This window comes from Neofelis nebulosa, chromosome 17, assembly GCF_028018385.1.
Source record: "Neofelis nebulosa isolate mNeoNeb1 chromosome 17, mNeoNeb1.pri, whole genome shotgun sequence".
In the NCBI taxonomy this organism is placed as follows: domain Eukaryota; kingdom Metazoa; phylum Chordata; class Mammalia; order Carnivora; family Felidae; genus Neofelis; species Neofelis nebulosa.
The window spans coordinates 47,287,498-47,307,253 of NC_080798.1; the positions used below are offsets into that span (position 1 = coordinate 47,287,498).

General features: G+C 36.1%; 1 long non-coding RNA gene across 1 annotated transcript; it reads left to right on the forward strand.

Annotated features, from left to right (window-relative positions):
* The first annotated feature begins 480 nt into the window (after positions 1-480).
* LOC131499742 (uncharacterized) lies at positions 481-15,490 on the forward strand. The gene is made up of 3 exons (XR_009256033.1): positions 481-581; positions 9,809-9,922; positions 15,256-15,490. It is a non-coding gene; the product is annotated as an uncharacterized LOC131499742 (long non-coding RNA).
* Positions 15,491-19,756: the final 4,266 nt, after the last annotated feature.

Below are 19,756 nucleotides of genomic sequence, written 5' to 3' on the forward strand. Positions count from 1 at the left end.
AAGTAATAATTTATTGTCCTCTTAAAATACAGATAACATTTACCTAAAACAGATCTTAAATCCATTTGCATTTCCAAAGCATTTTGAGAATTCCGTTTGGCAGCAAAGTTTAAATCAAGGAATAAATATACACGGCTTTTTCTTAATGTAGTAAATCGCTTTTAACCGCTTCCTTCAGTGATGTGGGATATTGCAGTAAAATGCTGAGATCACCTCGGTGTGTTCCCCAAATACCCAGCTTCCTGGCCAGGCACACTGCCTGAGGGTTCAATAAGTAGGTTAATTCTTCCTTCAGGGTTGGCCTGAGGGTTAAAGTTCCTGATGAACCAAGTAGACCGTGCATACAGAAAGAAGGTGGGTAGATAAAGTGTATGAGAATGCTTGGGGAGAAAACCACTCATGTGCAGCTGAGGTCACAAGATGATCTTTATTCTATTTCACCTATTTCATCTATTTCTGTTTTCTTGTTCACTCTTTGTTTTTGGCTTCTTTTACAGCCCTATTAGAACCAAGTTCTTTCCACATCTGACAAATGATTATTATGAAAACATCTTCTGGTATCTTCACACAGCTGTTATAGTGTAAGTTTTAGATCCTATTCTTTTTGCCTTTTCATTTATCCAAATCTGTTTCCTATTTTACATTTTTATCAATTATGAATAAGATGAATTAAGAGAAAATAATGATGTGGAAAAGTTTAGTTTTACTTGATTAATTTTTTCTATGACATTTCTAATAGTAATAGTAATGATGGTCTCCTTATATGCCGGTATTTTATGTACTTTTTTGTGTTAGCCATTTCCCCCATTTTGAACAGACTTTACATTTTCCTAGAGGAAAAAAAGCAGACTCCCTGAATTTAAGTAATTTGCCAAAAGTCATGCATCCAGTAATCCGCAGAGTAAGAGTTAACAGCTACAAAATAGTTTCAACTGAAGTCTCTCTGGCTGCTAAGCCAAAACTTTTTTTCCCCCCCATTCCAATATTTCAGTCTGGGAATCCTAAAAGGTTGGAGTGTCCCCAGATGTCAGCTTATGACAAATGTTTCATTCTTTCAGCACATTGACTGAGTGCTTCTGTGTGGGATGCTATTCTAGGTGTTTGAAATACATTATGGAGGAAGAAAACTGTTGTGGCCCTAATGAGCTTACATTCTCATAGGGACAGAGGATATAGACAATGAACAAAGAAGTAAAATATATATGTTAGAAGGTAAAAGTGCTATGAAAAAAAAAGAAAATTATGACAGTTTTGAATTGTGCTTTCATCTTACTGATTATAAATATTTAATGTAATAATATCATGAATAATCTTAGTGACCTCCTATAACAAAATATTCAGTAATTTCAGAACAGTTATTTAGATTTGTGTTTTCTCTCACATTTTTGGCTAGTGAATGCAAAGAAATGTCATGGTGCAATTCAAAAGTGAGGTTGTCATAATGGTTCAAAAAGGGTGGACTCATAACATAACATGGCAGTAAAGGCACCATGAATCCAAAAGAACATGCATTGCAGCAGTGGGTTCCATATTGAATTTGTATCACTGTTGTTTGACACAGTCCCTATCTGTGTACCTCCTTGAAATAATTCTAGGGTGTTCAATACCTTGTTCTAAATCCCGTCAGATTATTTGTGTAGGTTTAAATTACATGACTATTTAAATGTATTCTCGAATAAAAGATTACAGTGTTAGCAGCTACACCTTACTAAAATAGGCATTCAAAGATTTTTATAAACAAGAGTTTTTAAGTATAAATCTGATCATACTGTACTATCAAACAAAGCCTTTAAATTGTGAGGAAAATTGGGGCTTCTGGGTGGCTCAGTTGGTTAAGCGTCTGACTTCGGCTCAGGTAATGATCTCAAGGCTTTGAGTTGGACGGGCTCTGTGCTGGCAGCTCTGTGCCTGGAGCCTGCTTTGGAGTCTGTGTCTCCCTCCTTCTGCCTCTTCCCCAGCACTCACACTCACTCACTCACTCACTCTCTCTCTCTCAAAAATAAACATTAAAAAAAATTTTTAATTGTGAAAAAAATTAAGGTTTAGCTTATATATGGTAAAGTACAGATATATTTGGTGTGAGACTCAGTGAGTATTAGGGCCATTTTATACAGCATACTTATGTGAAAAGGCAGTGTCCACATTAGTAACATTAAAATTTAAAAATACAGGGGCGCCTGGGTGGCTCAGTCGGTTAAGCTCAGCTCAGGTTGATCTCGTGGTCTGTGAGTTCGAGCCCCGCATCGGGCTCTGGGTTGATGGCTCAGAGCCTGGAGCCTGCTTTCAATTCTGTGTCTCCCTCTCTTTCTGCCCCTCCCCCTTTCATGCTCTGTCTCTCTCTGTCTCAAAAATAAATAAATGTTAAGAAATAAAAAATTTTTAAAATTTAAAAATACAGAAACACATTAAATATAGAGCCAGACCTGAAGAAACATCACCCTATATTAAACCCCAAATTAACAACTTAGTTTTAATGAAACAAAATTATTGTCAAATTGTGTTTGAATAGTATTGGTTTTTTGATTGTTTTTAATTTATAAATTTTAGTTTTATAGTTATAGGAGCTTAAGAAAATGCATTATATCTAATTTTATGATATTATGTTTGTACATATTTAAGTAATATAACCTTAAGATTCTGTGATATTTTATTTTAAAAGGTTTGCACATTTCTTCATTTGAGAAACACTGCACTATGCAGCATTCTCTTAAATAGAACTATTTGATAAACAGTGAGTCTATTTGAGCACCTTTCATGCACCAGCCAAACTCTGTTTCCTTGACTGTGAAGTTACCATACAATAGGGTATTATCCTCTATAAAAAATATAATCTCGGGGCGCCTGGGTGGCGCAGTCGGTTAAGCGTCCGACTTCAGCCAGGTCACGATCTCGCGGTCCGTGAGTTCGAGCCCCGCGTCAGGCTCTGGGCTGATGGCTCGGAGCCTGGAGCCTGTTTCCGACTCTGTGTCTCCCTCTCTCTCTGCCCCTCCCCCGTTCATGCTCTGTCTCTCTCTGTCCCAAAAATAAATAAAAAACGTTGAAAAAAAAAATATATAATCTCTATCCCTCTAGTTCCCATTTGTAATGCTGTCAGCAAGTAGTGGTCATTCAGGTTTGGGATCATATTCAAACTATGTTGTCATTTCAAAAATTACAGTTTGGTTGGGAAATTTTTACATGTAGTAACTCTTCCTATATATATCTTTATAGAAATTCTAATCATTCTATCCTTCACTATGTTTTCATGTTAACATTTTTATAATTCTAAATTCCTGAATTTCTGAATTTAGATTATTAAGAGACTTGATTGAAGTAGAATTAACTTTGTAATCATAAAGTATACTCAATAAGTAATCCATGTTTCCCAAGCCAGTTTGAGGGAATATTTGGGGCAGTGAGTTAGACCACATGTTTATATCATGGCAACTTCAATTCAGTATTAGATATGCCTATTAAGAATGTCTTATGCCACTCTACTGTGAATATAATTAAAGCCATTGAAATATATGCTTTAAATGGGTGAGTTGTATGTGAATTAAATCTCAACAAAGCTGTTAAAAAAAATTACAACCTTTCAACAGTCTATTTTCACTTACCATCTTTTCCTATGTAATATTATTTTCATATGTAGTACATCTATATGCATTAACCCAACATTGCATTATTATGTTTACCTTAGTCATATTATTTTAAATATTAAGAAAAGGAAAATGTATTCCCCTTTATATTAACCCAGGTATTTACTACTTCTGGTTCTTATAATTTCTTCCTATAGATATGTTACCATCTAAGTTTCCTTAACCTGAAGAATTTCCTTTAGAATGTTTTTTTTTAAGTTTATTTATTTTAAGAGAGAGAAAGTTTGTGTGTGTGTGTGTGTGTGTGTGTGTGTGCGCGCGCGCGCGCGCGCACATGAGCAGGGGACGGGCAGAGAGAGAGGGAGAGAATCCCAAGTAGACTCCACCCTGTCAGCTCACAACCTGACACAGGGCTGTATCTCATGAACCGAGAGGTCATGACCTGAGCCAAAATCCAGAGTCAGCCACCCAGACGTCCCTACAATTTCTTATAGTACTGCTCTGCTGACAAGAGGTTCTCTCAATTTTTGTTTTTCTGAAAAATGTATTTATTTTGCTTTTATTTTTTAAGAAAAATTTTCCCAGATACAGAATTCTAATTTGACAGTTCCCACTCTCTCAGCACTTTAAAGATGTTGTTCCATTCTCTCCTATCTTCCATCATTTCTGATGAGAATTCAGTTGTAATTTATATCATTTCCTCCTTGTTTGTAATGGGTTTTCCCCCACTGGCTGCTTTTCTCTTTTTGTGTTTTCTATCATTTGATGAATATGTGGCTAAGCATGGTTTTCTAAGTATTTATCTTAACAGGTATTCATTGATCTTCTTGGATCTGTAAGTTTATATTTATTTAGCAGTTTAGGAAAAATCTATCCATTATTTTATGAAAGGTATTTTCTGACTCATTTTCTCTCTCTGAGAATACAGCTGAATATAACTTCAATCACTTAAATATGGTCCCACATATCACCGAGCTTTTGTTCTATTTTTTCCAATATATTTTTCTCATCTTCAGAGTGAATATTTTCTATGATCTATCTTCAAATTTACTGTTTTCTTTATTTGACTATCTGTGATCTGTTGTTCTTATCCAGTAAATTTTTAATTTTTGATATTATGTTTCATTTCTAAAATTTCTACTTGTTTCTTTTTTTTGATGGTTTGTATTTTTCTATTGAGATTCTCCAACTATTCATTAATTGTAACCATATTTTTCCTTTAATCCCTTTAACATCTATTTTTTTTAACTTTTTTCCTTTTTTTCTTAATTTAAATCCACATTACTTAATATACTGTGTAATAATGTTTTTAGGAATAGGATTTAGTGATTCATCACTTACATATAACACCCAGTACTCATTCCAGTAAGTGCCCTACTTAATGCCCATCACCCATTTAGCCTACCACCCCCAACACCCCTCCAGCAACCTTCAGCTATCTGTATTTAAGAGTATTTTATGGTTCCCTCCATCTCTCTTTTTATCTTATTTTTCCTTCCCTTCCCCTATGTTCATCTGTTTTATTTCTTAAACTCCACTTATGAGTGAAATTGTAAGGTAATTATCTTTCTCTGATTGACTTATTTCACTTAGCATAATACATTCTAGTTTTCATCCATGTTGTTGGAAATGGCAAGATTTCATTCTTTTTGATTGCTGAGTAATATTCCATTGCGCATATATATATATATATATATATATATATATATATATATATCCCATCTTCTTTATCCAGTTGATAGACATTTGGACTCTTACCATAATTTGGCTATTGTTGATAGTGCTGCTGTAAACATTGTGTTGCATGTGCCCCTTTGAATCAGCATTGTTGTATCCTTTGGATAAATACCTAGTAGTGCAATTGCTGGGTAATAGGGTAGTTCTATTTTTAATTTTTTGAGGAACCTCCATACCGTTCCAGAGTGGCTGCACCAGTTTGCATTCCCACCAGCAGTGCAAAAGTGTTCCCTTTTCCCCACATCCTTGCCAACATCTGTTGTTTTCTGAGTTGTTAATTTTAGCCATACTGACAGTTGTGAAGTGGTATTTCATTGTGGTTTTGATTTGTATTTTCCTGATGATGTGTGATGTTGAGCATCTTTTCATGTGTCTGTTAGCCATCTGAATATCTTCTTTGGAAAAGTGTCTGTTCCTGTCTTCTGCCCATTTTTTCCCTGGATTCTTTGTTTTTTGGGTGTTGAGTTGGTTTGTTCTTTATAGATTTGAGTACTAACCCTTTATCCAATATGTCATTTGCAAATATCGTCTCCAATTCTATTGGTTACCTCTTATTTTTGTTGATGGTTTCCTTCTCTGTGCAAAAGCTTGTTATCTTAATGAGGCCCTTTGCTTTTGTTTCCCTTGCCTCCTGAGACATGTCTAGTAAGAAGTTGCTACAACTGAGGTCAGAGAGGTTGTTGCCTGTTTTCTCCTCTAGGATTTCTCCTCTAGGATTTTGAGGTCAAAGAGGTTGTTGCCTGTTTTCTCCTCTTGTCTTATGTTTAAGTCATTCATCTATTTTGAGTTTATTTTTGTGTATGGTATAAGAAAGTGGTCCAAGTTCATTATTGTGCACGTAGCTGTCCAGTTTTCCCAGCACCATTTGCTGAAGAGACCGTCTTTTTTCCAATGGGTATTCTTTCCTGCTTTGTCAAAGATATATTGTCCATATATATATATATATATATATATATATTATATATTATAATTTTATTATTATATATGTTTATATTATATATTATGTATATATGTTATATATAACATATATATATGTTTATATATATTATGTATATATATATTATATATATGTTAATATAATTTTAATTATTATATATGTTGTCCATATATTTGTGGGTCCATTTCTGGATTCTCTGTTCTGTTACATTGATCTATGTGTCTGTTTTTGTGCCAATACCATACTGTCTTGATGATTACAGCTTTGTAATATAGCTTGAAGTCCAGAATTGTGATGCCTCCGGCTTGGGTTTCTTTTTCACCATTACTTTGGCTATTTGGGGTCTTTTCTGGTTTCATACAAATTTTAGAGTTGTTTTTTCTAGCTCTGTCAAGATTGCTGGGGTTATTTTGCGAAGGACTGCATTTAAATGTGTAGATTGCTTTGGGAAGTATAGACATTTTAACAATATTTGTTCTTCCAATCCATGAACGTGAAATGTTTTGCCATTTCTTTGTGTCTCCCTCCATTTCTTTCATAAGGTTTCTGTAGTTTTCAGCATACGTATCTTTCACCTCTTTGGTTAGGTTTATTCCTAAGTGTTTTATGATTTTTGGTGCAATTATAAATGGGATCAATTCCTTGATTTTCCTTTCTGCTGCTTCATTACTGGTATATATAAGTGCAACGAAGTCCTGTACATTGATTTTATATCCTGCAACTTTGCTGAATTCATGGATCAGTTCTAGCAGTTTTTTGGTGGAGTCTTTCAGGTTTGCCACATAAGGTATCATGTCATTTATGAAGAGTGAAAGTTTGACTTCTTCCTTGCTAATTTAGATGCCTTTTATTTCTTTTTGTTTTCTGATTGCTGAGCCTAGGACTTCCAATATGTTGAATAGCAGTGGTGGGAGTGGACATCCCTGTCATTTTCCTGACTTTAGAGGGGAAAGCTCTCACTTTTTCACCATTGAGGATATTAACTGTAGGTCTTTCATATATGGCCTTTATGGTGTTGAGGTATGTTCCTTCTATCCCCACTTTCCTGAATATTTTTATCATAAACGGTGCTATATTTTGCCAAATGCTTTTTCTGCATCTATTGAGAGGATCAAGAGGTTCATAGCCTTTCTTTTATTAATGTGGTGTATCATGTTGATTGATTTGCGAATATTGAACCACCCCTGCAGCCCAGGAATAAATCCCACTTGATAGTGGTGAATAATTCTTTTGACGTATTGTTGGATTTGATTTGCTAGTATCTTGTTGAGAATTTTTGTATCCATGTTCATCAGGGAAATTGGTCTGAAATTCTCCTTTTTTGTGGTGTCTTTGTCTGGTTTTGGAATCAAGGTAATTCTGGCCTTGTAGAATGAGTTTTGAAGTTTTCCTTTCATTTCTATCTTTTGGAAAAGCTTCAAAAGAATAGCATTACCTCTTCTTTCAATGTCTAGTGGAATTCCCCTGGGAAGCTATCCAGCCCTGGACTCTCATTTGTTGGAGATTTTTGATAACAGATTTCAACTTCTTGACTGGTTATGGGTCTATTCAAATTTTCTCTGTTTCTTCCTGTTTCAGTTTTGTTGAATGCATTTAGATTAGCGGTTTAAAAATTCTTCTAATTCTATCCTCTGGATCATTTTAGTATCAGTTTTTCTTAACTGTTTTTCTCTTGAGAGTGGGCCACATTTTCCTGTGTCTTTATGTTTAGTAGTTTTTTATTGTACCCTTGTAGAGACTAGGGATAGATATTCATCTAAATAGTGTTGATCATGTTCTAGCAAGCAATTCAAGTGGCTGAGCTCAAACTTTAAATCTTCACTTCTTTCCACCTTCCAGCCATTGCTTTCTTCCTGGCCCTCTGCACATACATTAATCAAGATCATCCAAGGATTTGAAGGAGTTTATATGTGGATTTTTCTCCTCCAGCTCCTTAGCTTCCTTTTTTTTCTGAGATTTGTCATTTATTTTCTAGCCATGCCAGTAGTCCCAAACTCTTCCCTCTCAATCCTCAAGTCACTTAGGACTGCAGTTTTCTGTTTGAGTTTCAGCTACTCCATGCAGTGCAAACTGAGAAGTGCTATTCCCTTCTTTTGTGTGTCAACTCCCTTCCAGTTTCTGCCTGCCTTCAGTTGCTCTAAAGTGCATTCAAACAACTGTTTTTATATTTTTCCCATTATTGTTATCTGCTGGCAAGGTTAAGAAGGTTAACTTAATAACAGGTACTGCACCATTATTAATAGTGTAATTTCTGTATCATATTGAAATTTAAAGAATAACTATACACAGAGAATGCTCCTTTTTAATAGCATCTTGTCTCACGAATGCAATCAAGATGTTTTCTTAATTCACTGAGAATATTCATTATAGGTCTTACAAGGTTATGTTTTCCATCCTATTCTCTTTTCCCCCAAACTTCTTTCTTTTTCTTGTTTGGCTTTACATTGTGTCAAAAGAGGACATTTGTTCAAATATCTGGCTCTTGACTTTCCATTCCTATTTGAGTGCAAGATATTAAAAAGATGATTGAAAGTTCCCTGTACATAAATGTGGGTTGCTTTCTTTTGGAGTCACAAAGTTACTTTCATTTGTTGGTGACTACTTCGTTTCATTGACCAATGACTGGCCATTTTATGATGGACCTCTAAAGGTGAGTATGGTTTTTCAAAGATAATATTTCCAAACTCTTGTCTTTAGAATATGAGTTTGTCCTCCAGCATTCTTGGAGTCAGGTTTGGGAAAGAAGCTAGTATGGTCCCCACTTAGTACATAGAGTTTCAATAATTCACCTTTTTTCAACATGAAAACACAGTTGTCAGCCCAACTATTTGTTCCACTTCAAAGTCCCACTGGTTGTACCTCCTCAAAGAGTAAATCTCTGGTCTTCTTCATAGATGAGGGAGGGCAAGTTGCTCAGATATACGGTTGGCAAAGGCTATATGTAAATCCAGCTGCTTCTTATACAAACTTTTACCCAGTTCACATCATGTTATGTGTTAGTTGTACCCCCACCTTCAGACCTATAATTTCTATGTGTATGAGTGGTAAGAATTTACTTGCTGCTGAGCTCCCTCCCCTACTGATTTAAGTTTCTGTTTTCAAAAATTTGTTGAGCCAGTTTGTCTTTATCCACCTGCTTTCTGGCTTCTAAAATTTTAATGTTTTTTTCTCCTCTTCTGTTACCTTTGGACTTGTGGGTTTATTCCTTTTTTTATCATTCTATCATTTTAGTGGAGTTTTCAAAGTGAGAAATGTAACTTTATATGGGCAAGCTACTATCTTTAACTGTAAGTTGGTCTTCTTTATCCTTGGGACTATTACAATAACTTACTATGTAATCTACTTGTCACTATTCTCCTTATTATAAATTCATTTTGACATTAATTTGCGCCCCCCCTACTTTAAGCTTCCAGTGGACAAAGATCCAGACTTGGGTGACTTAGGTTACAGTAGAATTTTTTGTATAAATAACTATAACTATAACTATAGCTATAAGTATAAATACTTTGTCATTAGTCAAATATGACACGAGTTTTCTACTCTTATCCCCCCACAGAATATCAGTTGACAGTCAACCACAGATCAACTTTATGGGAGTCCAGGAGTCCAGCAGGGAAGTTCTAGCACACTGTTTGAGCAAAAAAATCTAAGAATAAATGTAGTGAATAAGGTAAGAACAGTTTCATTTTACTTATGTCACCTTGCCCCCAAAGCAGCACATCTCAGCACCAAGAGACACCCCCTTGGCCAGTGATTTCTCTCAGAAAAAAAAATCTTAACAAGTTTAATAAGAATGAAATCATAGCAATCTTTTCTCCCCACAGTGGTATGAAACTGGAAATAAATAACAGGAGGAAAGCTGTATAATTCACAAATATGTGAAAATTATACAACACTTTTAAACAACAAATGGGTCATAGAAGAAATCAAAAGGGAGATACAAAATATCCTAAAACAAATGAAAATATAAACACAACATACCAAAACTAATGGGATGAAGCAAAACAGTTCTAAGAGGCAGGTTTATAGCAATAAAAGACTACACTAAGGAAAAAGAAAGATCTCAAAAAAGCAACTTAACTTTACACTTTAGGAACTAGAGAAAGAAGAACAAACAAAGTTCAAAGTTATAGAAGGGGGAAAATAAAGATTACAGAAAAAATAAATGAAATAGACAATAGAAAAACAGACAAAATCAATGAAACTAAAAGCTAGTTTTTTGAAAAGATAAAATAAACAAACCATTAGCTAGACTAAGAATAGAAAACATTTAAATAAATGAAGTCAGAAGTGAAAGAAGAGACATTAAACATACCACAGAAATACAAATGATCATAAGATATTGTTATGACAATGATATGGTAACAAATTGGAGAACCTAGAAGAAATGGACAAATTCCTAGAAAACATGGTCTTTTAAGACTGAATCGTGAAGAAATAGGAAATTTAAACAGGCTAATTAATAATAAGGAGATTGAATCTGTAATCAAAAACTTCCCAACAAAGGAAAGCCCAGGATCAGGTGACTTCACTGGTGAATTCTTCCAAACATTTGAAGAATTAATGCCAATCCTTTTCAAATTCTTCCAAAACACTGGAGAGGAGGGAACACTTCCAAACTCATTTTATAAGCCAGCATTGTTCTAATACCAAAGCCAGTCAAGGACACTGCAAGAAAAGAAAATTATAAGCCAGTATTACTGATGAACATGCTAACTTTTCAGCAAAATCTAGCAGACCAAATTCGAGAGCATGTTAAAATAATCATATAGCATGATCCAGTCAGACTTATCACTGGGATGCAAGGATTCTTCATTATATGCAAGTCAATAAATGTGCTACATCACTTTAACAGAGTATAAAGTATAAAATCATATGATCATCTTAGTAGATACAGAAAAAGCATTTGGAAAAATGTAATATCCTCTCATGATAAAAACTCAATAAATTAGGTATAGAAGGAATGGACCTCAATATAATAAAGGCTATATCCAAAAACCCCACAGCTAACGAACTCAATGAAGAAAAACTGAAAGCTTTTCCTCTAAGATCAGGAACAAGACAAGGATGCTCACTCTTGCCTCTTCTACTCACCACAGTAGTGGAAACCATAACCTGAGCAATTAGGCAAGAAAAAGAAATAAAAGATACAAAATTGGAAAGGAAGAAGTAAAATAGTCTCTCTTTGCCAATGACATGATCTTAAAAATAGAAAATCCTAAAGGCCCCAGCTAAATGTTAAAACTAATAAATGTAGTAAAGTTGCAGGATAGAAAAACAGCTTACAAAAATCAGTTCTGTTTCTATACACTAACAAACTATCTGAAAGAAAGAAAACAATCCCATTTAAAATAGCATCAAGGAGTGCCTGAGTGGCTCAGTCAGTTGAGCGTCCATCTTCAGCTTGGGTCATAATCTCCTGGTTCGTGAGTTCTAGCCTCACATCAGGCTCTGTGCTGACAGCTCAGAGCCTGGAGCCTGCTTTGGAATCTGTGTCTCCCTCTCTCTCTCTCTTCCCCTCCCTGGCTCACACACTGTCTCTGTCTCAAAAATAAATAAAAACATTTTTTAAAAAATTTTAATAAAATAGCATCAGAAAGAATACAATACTTAGGAATAAATTTAGCCAGGAGGTGAAAGACCTATACCCTGAAAAATGTAAGACATTGGTGCAAAAAGTTGAAGAAGCCAAAAATGAAGGGAAAGATAACTCATGTTCAAAAATTGGAAAAATTAATTTGTTACAATGTACATACTACCCAAAGCAATCTACAGATTCAATGCAATCCCTATCAAAATTCCATTGGAATTTTTCACAGAAGTGTAAAAGACGGTCATAGTTTGTAGAGAAGCACAGAAGACACAGAAGACAGAATAGCCTAAGAGAGCTTGAGAAAGGACAAAGTCTGGAGGAATCAGACTTCTTGATTTCAAACTATATTACAAAGCTATAATTTTAAAAGTATAGTACTGGCTTAAACACACACACACAGATCACTGGAACAGAATGTAGAATACAGAAATACCTTCAACTAATCTCTGTCAAGGGTACCAAGAACACAAGAGGGGAAGGGATAGTGTCTTCAATAACTATTGTTGGGAAAACTAGATAACACATACAAAATAATGAAATTGGACCCTATCTTACACCATACACAAAAAATTAATGGAAAATGGATTAAAGACTTAAACATAAGACTAGAAAACATAAAACTCCTAGAAGAAAACAGGAAAAAGTCTCCTTGATACTGGTGTTGGCAATAATTGTTTGTCTATGACACCAAAACCACAGACAACAATAGCAAAAATAAACAAGTGGGAATACACCCAGCTAAAAACCTTCTGCACAGCAAAGGAAGTGATTAACAAAATGAAAATGTAACCTATGAAATGGAAGAAAACATTTGCAAAGAAAGGGTGCCTGGGTGGCTCAGTCGGTTAAACGTCCAATTTCAGCTCAGGTCATGATCTCACGGTTGGTGAGTTTAAGCTCCGCGTCAGGCTCTGTGCTGACAGCTTGGAGCCTAGAGCCTGCTTCGGATTCTATGTCTTCCTCTCTCTTCCCCTCCCCTGCTCATTCATTCTCTCTCTCTCCCTCCCTCCCTCTCTCTCTCTCTCTCTCTCTCTCAAAAATAAATGTTTAAAAAAATTTTAAGAAAATATTTGCATACATCTGATAAAGGGTTAATATCTAAGACACATAAGGAACTCCTACAACTGAATAGCAAACACATAACCTGATTAAATAATTGGTAAAATACCTAAACAGATAGTTTTCAAAAAAAAAACTCACAAATGGCCAACAAGTACATGAAAAGATGCTCAACATCACTAATCAGGGAACTGCAAATCAACATCACAATGAGCTCTCACCTCACACCTGTTAAAAGGATTATTATCAAAAAGATGAGAAATAAGAGTTAGCAGGGATGTGAGGTAAAGTGAACGCTTGTACACTGTTGGTAGGAATATAAATTGGTACAACCATTATGGGGATGAGCATGGAAATTTCTCAAAATATTAAAAATAGAACTATGTGATCTAGCAGCCCACTTCTGTATTTAAATTCAAAGGAACAAAATCAGAATGTTTACGAGATATCTGCAGTCCTATGTGCCTTGCAGCATTATTCACAATAGCCAAGGGATAGAAACAACTTAAGTGTCTGTTGAAAGAAGATAAATGGATAAATAAAATGTGATACACCCAAACCACACACACACACACGCGTGCACGCGCAATTGAATAATATTCAGCCATAAAAAAAGTAAATCCTGCCATTTGCTACAACACGGATGAACATGAAGGACATTATATTGGATGAAATGAGCCAGATAGACACTTTGTCTCGCTCATATGTAGAATCTACAAAACAACAACAAGAACAACAAAACCTTGAACTCAGAAACAGAGTAGAATGGTGGTTTCCAGGGGCTGAGGAGTAGGGGACATGAGAGATGTTGGTCAAAGGGTACAAACTTTCAGTTATGAGTAAGTTCTAAGGATCTAATGGACAGCATGGTGACTGTAATAATGCTGTATTGTATACTTGGAAGTTATTGAACAGTAGGTGTTAAATGATCTCACTACAAACAAAAAATGACAACCATGTGAGGTGATGGATGTGTTAACTTGAAAGTGGTAATCATTTCACAATGTTTTTTTTTTTAAGTTTATTTATTTATTTTGAGGGAGAGAGAGGGAGAGTGCGGGGGGAGGGGCAGAGAGAAAGGAGGACAGAGTATCTGAAATGGGCTCTGTGCTGACAGCAGAGAGGCTGTTGCAGGGCTCAAACTGACAAATCATGAGATCATGACCTGAGCTGAAGTCAGTCCCTCAACAGACCAAGCCCCCTGGCACCACATCACAATGTATATTTATTTCAAATTTATCACCTTGCATACCTTAAACGTATATAAATTTGTCAGTTAAACCTCAGTAAAGCTGGAAAAAATATTTTGTGATTCATAATGAGGAATTGAATTTCAGATACGAAGAATGTCATGAGCTGAAAAATGCTTAGAGTCAGAAAGTAAAAGGTATGTTCTAGGAGCAGCAAGCAGCTAGTTCTGTTAGATATAGAGGACTTGGTTTTAAAAAAAAAGGCAACGTGTGATGGGGCAAAATAAAGACCTTTAATACCTAGCTGAAGAGGAACAGATGTGTTAATGAAGCTGTTTGTGAATTATACCTTCAGAGACAACTACTAAACTAGAAAAGGAGTTCTGTTTGGATTTGATTCAACTTTTCTTATTTTCTCACACTTTTCTCCAGCATATTCCATGTCGGTTTAAGTAGTCACAACCAGTGACAGCCTAGAAAAAAATATTTGATTGTCTTCAGCCTTTTTAGTGGAGCTGGGCAAAGGCTCTTGAGATTAAGGACTTGGTCAACCAAACAGTATGTCTAAAAGTATCTATCACAGTAGAGACTGAGCAAATAAGAGAAAAGAAATTGATTGCCTGAACCCTAACACTAGCTGGATAGGAAGGTTTTTCTTTAAAAGCTTTGTTATTTATCCTGGGGCAGAACATGAGAGTGGTCTTGGCAAACAAGACAGTATACTCCTTTTGCTCTTAACGCTGATATGCAAAAAACCAACGGAAGAGAGTGTTGTATTAGTCACTCTGGTAGCTGAGTGTGGAAATCTCTTCAAATTCATCTACTCGGGTATTACTAGCAGCCTTACAGAAAAAAACTGCATATGTGCCAGCCTCAAAGATCTGAGGCTCATCTATTAGTATGTGAAGACCTGGCTGTGAGCCAAAGCCCCAAAAGCAAAGTGGTTAAGCACAGCTGAGCCCCTTCCGTGCCTTGGGGGGTTCTCACAGGCTCATAAGCTAAGCAGACTTTCTCTGGGCAGGGTGACCAGGTTTTCAGCAGAAAGCTATGTCCAATTTATTGTGGGTCATCCAGTACTAAACACAGAGTATGGTAACAGAATATTTTAATAGTTACAGTAAAGACTGTGTTGGGCCTACTGAGTTGTCTTTGTTTCAACAGGTGTATCTTGTGCCAGTGACATTGGTAACAGCTGGAAAGAATTTATTTCCTTGATTGACTAAGTAGAAGATGGTTCCCAGAACTGATCTTTAAGTCTAAATAAGCATCCCCAGAGGTGTTGGAGTTTTCAACAAAGTGAGTATCCTGAGGAGAAAATAAAGGGATAGAGACATTTAATTTGAAAATTAAAGGGAATATGACATTATTTTGTGTCTTAGGCTGATGATAAGAAGTGTATATATAGACATATAACAAACTGAAAAGCATGTACCCAAAAGTATTTACTATAATAATACTATATCAACAACTGCATACAGAAAAATTTTAAATAAAGAGCACAGATACTGAGTATATTTTGTCCATGTACAGTCATCCAGGAAAGATTCCTGAAGTTAAATTTTGAACTGGATTTTGAAGAGGATGAAGCCTATGAATCTCAAAAGATGAAAGAAGGTAGTAGTATAAAGTTAAAATCTAGGCTACCAAGGCAGGGAAAAAATTCAGTTGAATTCCTTTTTTGATTGCAGAACAAATGATCATCTGCAGTAGTTTTTCCCTTCCTTTTGATGATCTCCCACTCTCATCACACTAATGAAGGTGTTCTTTTGGCAGTATTATACCTGTGGCAGACCTCAAAGCATGGAAGGTAAGAAAAGTCAAACTTGGGGATAGCAAGAGTCGCACAGTAGTTGAAACAGCATGTCTTTTGTGGAAGTAAAATTGTGGTTTATAAAATTGTAGTTCCAATCATGATATATCTTTAGTGTTGGACTTACTAATTAAAACTCTATAAAATAAGGAATAGGCAGCCACTGTGGACACTTGAACTGAAGAACAAAATATTGTACGAATATTCTCAAAGATTTGTTGTTGTGGGAAAAGTCAAATGATGAGGGGAATTCCTAATAAACCATTGTGATAATCCATAACATGAGTTAGTTAAGGGCAGATGGGAAGTAGAGGAATGGGGAAGTGAGGTTAGGAAGTGATGCAATTATAATGCTGACAAAAAGTGTAGCCCAAAATTATTACAGAGAAAAGACTAGTAAAATCTATAATTGTTGGTTAAAATGGGGGAGTGGGAGGAAGACACCAAAGGTTATCAGCCTGGAAACACTGAAGGTGTTGTGGATAATTATGGGGAAATGTGCAAAGATAGGTCTCAGGGGTAGGGGAAATGAACTTGTTTTTCTTTTTCTTTTTCTTTTTTTCTTTTTTTCTTTTTTATTTTTTATATATGAAATTTACTGTCAAATTGGTTTCCATACAACACCCAGTGCTCATCCCAAAAGGTGCCCTCCTCAATACCCATCACCCACCCTGCCCTCCCTCCCACCCCCCATCAACCCTCAGTTTGTTCTCAGTTTTTAACAGTCTCTTATGCTTTGGCTCTCTCCCACTCTAACCTCTTTTTTTTTTTCCTTCCCCTCCCCCATAGGTTTCTGTTACGTTTCTCAGGATCCACATAAGAGTGAAACCATATGGTACCTGTCTTTCTCTGTATGGCTTATTTCACTTAGCATCACACTCTCCAGTTCCATCCACGTTGCTACAAAAGGCCATATTTCATTCTTTCTCATTGCCACGTAGTATTCCATTGTGTATATAAACCACAATTTCTTTATCCATTTATCAGTTGATGGACATTTAGGCTCTTTCCATAATTTGGCTACTGTTGAGAGTGCTGCTATAAATATTGGGGTACAAGTGTCCCTATGCATCAGTACTCCTGTATCCCTTGGATAAATTCCTAGCAGTGCTACTGCTGGGTCATAGGGTAGGTCTATTTTTAATTTTCTGAGGAACCTCCACACTGCTTTCCAGAGTGGCTGCACCAATTTGCATTCCCACCAACAGTGCAAGAGGGTTCCCGTCTCTCCACATCCTCTCCAGCATCTATAGTCTCCTGATTTCTTCATTTTGGCCACTATGACTGGCGTGAGGTGATATCTGAGTGTGGTTTTGATTTGTATTTCCCTGATAAGGAGAGACGTTGAACATCTTTTCATGTGCCTGTTGGCCATCCGGATGTCTTCTTTAGAGAAGTGTCTATTCATGTTTTCTGCCCATTTCTTCACTGGGTTATTTGTTTTTTGGGTGTGGAGTTTGATGAGCTCTTTATAGATTTTGGACACTAGCCCTTTGTCCGATATGTCATTTGCAAATATCTTTTCCCATTCCGTGGGTTGCCTTTTAGTTTTGTTGGTTGTTTCCTTTGCTGTGCAGAAGCTTTTTGTCTACATAAGGTCCCAGTAATTCACTTTTGCTTTTAATTCCCTTGCCTTTGGGGATGTGCCGAGTAAGAGATTGCTACGGCTGAGGTCAGAGAGGTCTTTTCCTGCTTTCTCCTCTAAGGTTTTGATGGTTTCCTGTCTCACATTCAGGTCCTTTATCCATTTTGAGTTTATTTTTGTGAATGGTGTGAGAAAGTGGTCTAGTTTCAACCTTCTGCATGTTGCTGTCCAGTTCTCCCAGCACCATTTGTTAAAGAGACTGTCTTTTTTCCACTGGATGTTCTTTCCTGCTTTGTCAAAGATGAGTTGGCCATACGTTTGTGGGTCTAGTTCTGGGGTTTCTATTATATTCCATTGGTCTATGTGTCTGTTTTTATGCCAGTACCATGCTGTCTTGATGATGACAGCTTTGTAGTAGAGGCTAAAGTCTGGGATTGTGATGCCTCCTGCTTTGGTCTTCTTCTTCAAAATTACTTTGGCTATTCGGGGCCTTTTGTGGTTCCATATGAATTTTAGGATTGCTTGTTCTAGTTTCAAAAAGAATGCTGGTGCAATTTTGATTGGGATTGCATTGAATGTGTAGATAGCTTTGGGTAGTATTGACATTTTGACAATATTTATTCTTCCAATCCATGAGCAGGGAATGTCTTTCCATTTCTTTATATCTTCTTCAATTACCTGCATAAGCTTTCTATAGTTTTCAGCATACAGATCTTTTACATCTTTGGTTAGATTTATTCCTAGGTATTTTATGCTTCTTCATGCAATTGTGAATGGGATCAGTTTCTTTATTTGTCTTTCTGTTGCTTCATTGTTAGTGTATAAGAATGCAACTGATTTCTGTACATTGATTTTGTATCCTGCAACTTTGCTGAATTCATGTATCAGTTCTAGCAGACTTTTGGTGGAGTCTATCGGATTTTCCATGTATAATATCATGTCATCTGCAAAAAGCGAAAGCTTGACTTCATCTTTGCCAATTTTGATGCCTTTGATTTCCTTTTGTTGTCTGATTGCTGATGCTAGAACTTCCAGCACTATATTAAACAACAGCGGTGAGAGTGGGCATCCCTGTCGTGTTCCTGATCTCAGGGAAAAAGCTCTCAGTTTTTCCCCATTGAGGATGATGTTAGCTGTGGGCTTTTCATAAATGGCTTTTATGATCTTTAAGTATGTTCCTTCTATCCCGACTTTCTCAAGGGTTTTTATTAAGAAAGGGTGCTGGATTTTGTCAAAGGCCTTTTCTGCATCGATTGACAGGATTATATGGTTCTTCTCTTTTTTTTTTTATTAATGTGATGTATCACATTGATCGATTTGCGAATGTTGAACCAGCCCTGCATCCCAGGAATGAATCCCACTTGATCATGGTGAATAATTCTTTTTATATGCTGTTGAATTCGATTTGCTAGTATCTTATTGAGAATTTTTGCATCCATATTCATCAGGAATTTTGGCCTGTAGTTCTCTTTTTTTTACTGGGTCTCTGTCTGGTGTAGGAATCAAAGTAATACTGGCTTCATAGAATGAGTCTGGAAGTTTTCCTTCCCTTTCTATTTTTTGGAAGAGCTTGAGAAGGATAGGTATTATCTCTGCTTTAAACGTCTGGTAGAACTCCCCTGGGAAGCCATCTGGTCCTGGACTCTTATTTGTTGGGAGATTTTTGATAACCGATTCAATTTCTTCGCTGGTTATGGGTCTGTTCAAGCTTTCTATTTCCTCCTGATTGAGTTTTGGAAGAGTGTGGGTGTTTAGGAATTTGTCCATTTATTCCAGGTTGTCCAATTTGTTGGCATATAATTTTTCATAGTATTCCCTGATAATTGTTTGTATCTCTGAGGGATTGGTTGTAATAGTTCCATTTTCATTCATGATTTTATCTATTTGGGTCATCTCCCTTTTCTTTTTGAGAAGCCTGGCTAGAGGTTTGTCAATTTTGTTAATTTTTTCAAAAAACCAACTCTTGGTTTCGTTGATCTGCTCTACAGTTTTTTTAGATTCTATATTGTTTATTTCTGCTCTGATCTTTATTATTTCTCTTCTTCTGCTGGGTTTAGGCTGCCTTTGCTGTTCTGCTTCTATTTCCTTTAGGTGTGCTGTTAGATTTTGTATTTGGGATTTTTCTTGTTTCTTGAGATAGGCCTGGATTGCAATGTATTTTCCTCTCAGGACTGCCTTCGCTGCGTCCCAAAGCGTTTGGATTGTTGTATTTTCATTTTCGTTTGTTTCCATATATTTTTTAATTTCTTCTCTAATTGCCTGGTTGA